We start from the raw sequence: 6,053 nt of genomic DNA on the forward strand, positions 1-6,053 counted from the left end.
AAGAGACTGACAAAGAGAGTTCTTGAAGATAGAAAAAAAATGTAAAAGATATTTTGAAACCAGGTGAAGAAAATAATTAAATAAGAAGTGATCAGCGGTGTCGATTCCTTTAGATGAACTAATACAAGGATTGAGAAATGAAAAATCAGTTTAGTAACACGGAGATCATAGGGTGTTTATAAGGCCATTTACCATGGTTAGGTAATGGTAAAAGCATGCTTGAGGCAGGTCTGAGAGAGGCTAGAAGAACAGGAATTGGAGACAGAAATATAGAGAGTTCTTTCGGGGGGGAGTTGCCATAAATGAGTCAATAAATGAAGAAAGAGTGGGTAGAACTGCTAAGGAGACATCCTTGAGCAAATAAGAGGGGATAGGATCTACTTAACAACGACAAGGATAGAGCTGGTCTTGGATGGGAGCCCAGGCAGAAGATCCTAGTAGTAATAGGAGGAAAGACATAATATATGGGCACCAATGCAGGTAAGCAGGTAGATGTTGTGATGAGTTTGTGGTTTCTAATTGTATTAAAGGCCTTTTCAAGAAATATTAGAGCACTTTTCTATTACATATATAAATCGCTTTTTAAGAATGATTTTATTTGAAAGAGACAGAGAATGGCAAGAGAGAGCACGAGGGGGAGGAGAGGGAGAAGCAGGTTCCCCACTGAGCAGGAAGCCCGATGCGGGACTCAATCCCAGGTCTCTGGGATCACTACCAAAGCTGAAGGCAGATGTTCAACCAACTGAGCCACACAGGTGCCCCTGTAAGTCACTTTGTTAAATATGCTTTCTTAAAAGAGCCTAGAATGCATGGCACTGTTGATTTGAAAATGGAAGTGTCCCCTTTTCTTGCAAGGAACAATATAGTGGGTAAGTAATTTTGATGTAGTGTTATCAAAAAAGCATATGAAAATACTGCAGGAGCTAATACTGAGAAAAACTCTGAACAGAATGTTCAGAGTATATAGCTTGCAGCTAGGACTAATTTCCTCTGGTTTAATATTCTGGGTCAGCAAGCTTTTTAAGTTCTATGATATAACATTTTAAGTATGTGAAAATTCTTTCCTGCGTAGACAATTAAGTAAATACTGTGTCTTTCAGTCCTTTTGAAGTTGATATAGGGAAACTGTCCTGAAGGTGATAATACTTCAGATTTCTAGAAGAATTATGGATGCCTCCAAATACTTTAGCTTAATAAACTGGAGAGATGACTTTCAAGTCATGCAAACTTCTGGCATCTAGATACCAAGCTGCTTCCATCTCAGAGAGTACTTGGCTCTTGAATCAATCTTTGTCTCTCTTTCTTTGGGTATTTGCTTTTTTTCTTCTTTTAAAGAAATATTCCACCTCCATTATCCTCTCCAATCAGAAATTCTTTGAAACGATGCTGTTGGCCTTGGAGTCATTTGACTCATCATCCTGCGAATGGCCCCACAGATAGCATTGGTTTTAAATTGACTGTTGAACCTGCATGTCACCTTGTCGACCTTGGCCATGTTCATCCGGATGGACATATGGTCTTTGGTGCAGCTAATGCCCTTACCGAGGGAGCATCTTGGCAGCACATACAGGTCTACCAACTCATTGGAATTGTTCTGCATGTCCAGAGTACATCTGCTCCTACTGCCCAAGCGTGAGTGCAGAAACTCCTGAATCAGTTTTAAAAATATTTTTTCCCCATGTGGTACTTTTTCTTAAGAAGAGCTCTTGAATAATTATTTAAATATTTACAGTTGGCTTAAATTTTAAACATTTGGTGGGAGTTTTAAAAATATATGTTAAACTTTCAGAGAACAAAATTTTAAGACCCTCGGAGTTATTATTATAAAATGAATTACTTTCTTTGTTTTTCCAATCTCATAAAAAAATGACTTCAAAACTGAGAGTACCATGTAGGACCCAGCTGCAAAAATTCAAAATCAGCTATGTGCAGCTGCATTCTGGTTCCCCTAATTCATCTAACAGCTTTTAGTGGGTTCTATAAGTGACATTAGAAAAGGCACAGCAGATGTGCAAGATGGCTCCTGAAATCTAAAGTGGGACAGATGGTTCTCTGGTTGATTGACAGCATGAGGGGCACCGCCAGCAAGGGTCATCTCCTGTGAAGGATTTCCCCCTCCCTCTTCCTGCTTCTGCCTACAAATGAAACTTTCATACAAGAAAGAGAAGCAGGGGATTTAAGTAAGAAAGCCTTTCTCTTCAAATATGCATTGTAGTGAAAAGATTCTCAGCAAAAGGGAGTCACTTAGATGTGGAAAAAATTCTCCTCCTCTAACTTTTGACAAAGAGTTGACTCTGTATTGTTATAACAAAGTGGACAAATATACGTTTGAGTGCAAAACTCAGGATACTGAAGATAGAACTGAGATTAATGAAAGAACAAAGAAATAATATTATTGGGATTTATAAGCCCTCAAACAGCATAGATTAGAACTGAAATATTTCATCATTGGAAGCCCTATATTTCCCTAGATAATAAAATGTTTGTTTTTAAATTTTAATTAGAAGGCTGGACAAAGTATTTGAGGTTGTTAACCAGCAATTCATAGTCTAGGCTACATGACCTGTATGTTTAGTCCTCTATACTCCTCTGGGATTCTACAGAATCCCAGTACAGATCAAGATGGTTCTTGATTCACTGTCCTCTCTCTCTTTTCTCAGAAGTTCTATACATGTCCCAACTTTTTCTTACATCATGGCAAACACAGAAAAATGATGGTATTTGTGCTAGTCACTAAAATAAACTGGAGGGGATTGAGGCATCTATACTGGGATTCTATATGTATAGAATACACACAGACACACATATACACACACACACATCTATTTATATGTTTAGGCACATGTTTATTTATGGCATAAGTGTGATAAAAATAAAATCCAAAACACAAGGGAAGAGAATAAAACAAAACACTGCCTCTATTTGAATAAATATTAAATTGTATAAAACTCCCAAATATATCTTATAAATTTGAACTTGCTTCTCTAAATGTAACTTTTAATTGTAGGTTTAAATTTGAAATGGCCACACAAGTTTTCTTTTAAATGATTAGCTCTTCAAATTCTTTTTTTTTTTTTTAAGTTTATGTACTTATTTTTAAGTGACAGCTACACCACCATGGGGCTCCAACTTACGACCCTGAGATCAAGAGTCGCATGCTCTTCCCACTGAGCCAGCCAGGTGCTCCCCCACCCTTAAATCTTATTTATTTACTTATTTAATTTTTAAGATTATTTATTTATTTACTTGAGAGAGGGAGAGAGAGAGAGAGCAAGCAAGTGAGCACAAGGAGAGAAGGGGCAGTAGCAGAAGCAGACTCCCCACTGAGCAGGGGGCCCGATGCAGGGCTGGATCCCAGGACCCTGAGAGATCATGACCTGAGCTGAAGGCAGATGCTTAACTGACTGAGCCACCCAGATACCTCTATTTACTTATTTAACTAATGAATGCTTAATAGTTATTAATGAGAAATTTTGAATATAATAACCTTTCAACGTTTACCACTTAAATTTTATTTAAAGACTCTTACATTTTCTTATCTTTCACTAACAAATGTGACACAGAAATGTCTTGCGATGATTCCAGTGCATTTTGAATCCAAATGAACTTTTAGATTTTAAGTATACAAAAATAATGATGAGCTCCAATTTGCATTGTTTAAGCAGTCCACCTACAACTGGCCTGGATATCACAAAAAGGATGCATCAACTACAAAAGGCCAGATATGTTAAATTAATTTGAAGACTGAGATTTGGGGCTGCTCTCTGGGGCTACTCCCTGAAACTACACCCACCAGAACCCCCTGTCCTATCTCCTTGGGTTTCCACCCTGCTAGCTGCACCTTAGGACGCCTGCCATGCTCTCTGGGTGTTGAGAACATAAATTATCTCTGGCAGCCCAAAGAGCTCCTTGCCCACGATTGAGTGTTTAGAATCTTATTTGTTCCCACAGAAAGAGCACCACATCCTTTCACTGATAGAATTCCAACTTATTGACTTGATTGCTGAGAAATACATGGGCAACAGAAAATATACTCATCAAAATACCATGTGCCATGTGTTAGGCCTGGTTCAGTAAAGAATACGACAGAACTGGATTCCAGAATCTTACTATCTAATTAGAAAGCAAAGATCAGATTTTGCTCTACCATAAAGCTCACACAGTATGTCTTTTAATTATGTTTCTTTTCTCATAAAAAAGAATGAATTCATTCTTTTATTTTACTCATTTAAGAATATGTATTGATTTCATACTATGTGCCAATCATTTTGATGCCAGACAGACTTCTACTCTTACAGATCTTTTATTTTAGTGAGTGGAGAGAAAAAAGCAATAAAAAACCAAGTAATTGTTCTAGATCATAAGTGCTATGAAACTAAACATGGTGGGGCGCCTGGGTGGCTCCGTGGGTTAAGCCTCTGCCTTCAGCTCAGGTCATGATCTCAGGGTATTGGGATCGAGCCCCACATTCATTTCTCTGCTCAGCAGGGAGCCTGCCTCTGCCTACTTGTGATCTCTCTCTCCGTCAAATAAATTAATAAAATCTTAAAAAAAATAAACATGGTAACATGGAGAGTGACTGCGGTTCTAATTTTAATTGGATATCAAGGAAGGCCCCTTTGATGGGATGACATCAGCTGTAACCTGAGACAAGAAGGCATGTGAACACCTCGAAGAACTTATTCTAGAAGAGAGAACAGCAAGTGCAAAGGCCCTGGTTCCAGGCTCAGCTTAGCATGTCCCAGAAACAAAATGAGTATTATTATTTTGGGAGTACAAATATTTATTAGCCAAGTTCTTTGTCCTAAAAGAGTTCCGTAACAGAGAGACATAAGCAAAAAGATCACAATATAATGCAGAACTACACTGAAATGACAGAAGTATGCACAAAGAAAAGATGTGCTAAGAGGGAGGAGTGAAATTCTCTGGGCTGGATTTCCACGAAGGCTTGACAAGGAAAGTAATGTGAAAGTAGGATTTTGAAATACCAACAGAGTGAACCAGGCAGGGAAGAGGGTTAAGCTGGGGGGAAGAGCATACAGGGGCTGAGTGCAAAAGGCTGCAGGCTGTGTTTCTCATTGAACCGTACAATAGAAGAAAGTGAGGCTCAAGAGGACAGAGGCTGAGCCATGCAGGGCCTTAATAGTCTGTGCATGATGGCAGCTATCAAAAGGAAACCACAGGGCCGGATTTGTGTTTTCGATGGATCACAGTAGGCTGTCTCTCTTAAATATGCCTGTGGGAGAATAAATATAGGGCAGCTCTACAGGCAGTGAGAAAGGTGAAATGAGGCCAGTGGCAGAGCTGCTCAGAAAAAAGGGAAGAAACCAAAGAGGTTTTTAGGAGTTGATGAAACAAAAACCACCAAGTAGAGCTAATTGTTCACTGTTGACTCACCATTTACTTTGAGTATCCGGCACATAGTAGGCACTCAATAAATACTTGAAAGAAATGAATAAATGAATCACTGGTGGCCGGCTGTGGCAGCAGATGTCTGATGAACACAAGTCACGAGGCCCGCATTCCAATAGACTTCCATTAATAGAGAACCACTGAGTGCTGGCCTCTATTCAGCGTGTTGCTTTAATCCTAATAACCCTATGAGGCAAGTGTAATTTCCATTTTTTCGGAGGAGAAAAACTTGAGGCTCAGAGAGAGAACGTGCCATGCCTGAGGTTCTAGAACGAGTCCGCAGCTGGACTCAAGACACCATGACACAGCCAAGTTCGCAGGCTTAATAATCACTTTCCATTACTTAAACGTAGAGGCTCCAAGAATGAAACAGATCGTGTAAAGCCCCAAACCAAAGAAATCAAGGAAAATCGGCTACTCTTAATAACGGGTTTAAAAAGGGGTTCCTGAACTTTCCTGTCTACCTGTCACTGGAAGGCCACAAAGGTACGACACTAGAGCCTGAAATCAAGCCACCCCTGGACCTCAACGAGGGGGCGGGGCGGAGTCCGCACCCGCAGAGGGGCGCGCGCAGCCGCAGTGCAGCTCGCGAGCGCCGCGGCCCGGGGGAGAAGGGAGGAGGGGCGGGCAGAGGTGGGCGG

At 40.1% G+C, this 6,053-nt stretch overlaps 1 pseudogene; it reads right to left on the bottom strand.

Annotated features, from left to right (window-relative positions):
* Nucleotides 1–1,364: 1,364 nt before the first annotated feature.
* LOC116585067 lies at nt 1,365–1,600 on the bottom strand (annotated as a pseudogene).
* Between the last annotated feature and the right edge of the window lie 4,453 nt (nt 1,601–6,053).

Source organism: Mustela erminea, chromosome 2, assembly GCF_009829155.1.
Source record: "Mustela erminea isolate mMusErm1 chromosome 2, mMusErm1.Pri, whole genome shotgun sequence".
NCBI lineage: Eukaryota > Metazoa > Chordata > Mammalia > Carnivora > Mustelidae > Mustela > Mustela erminea.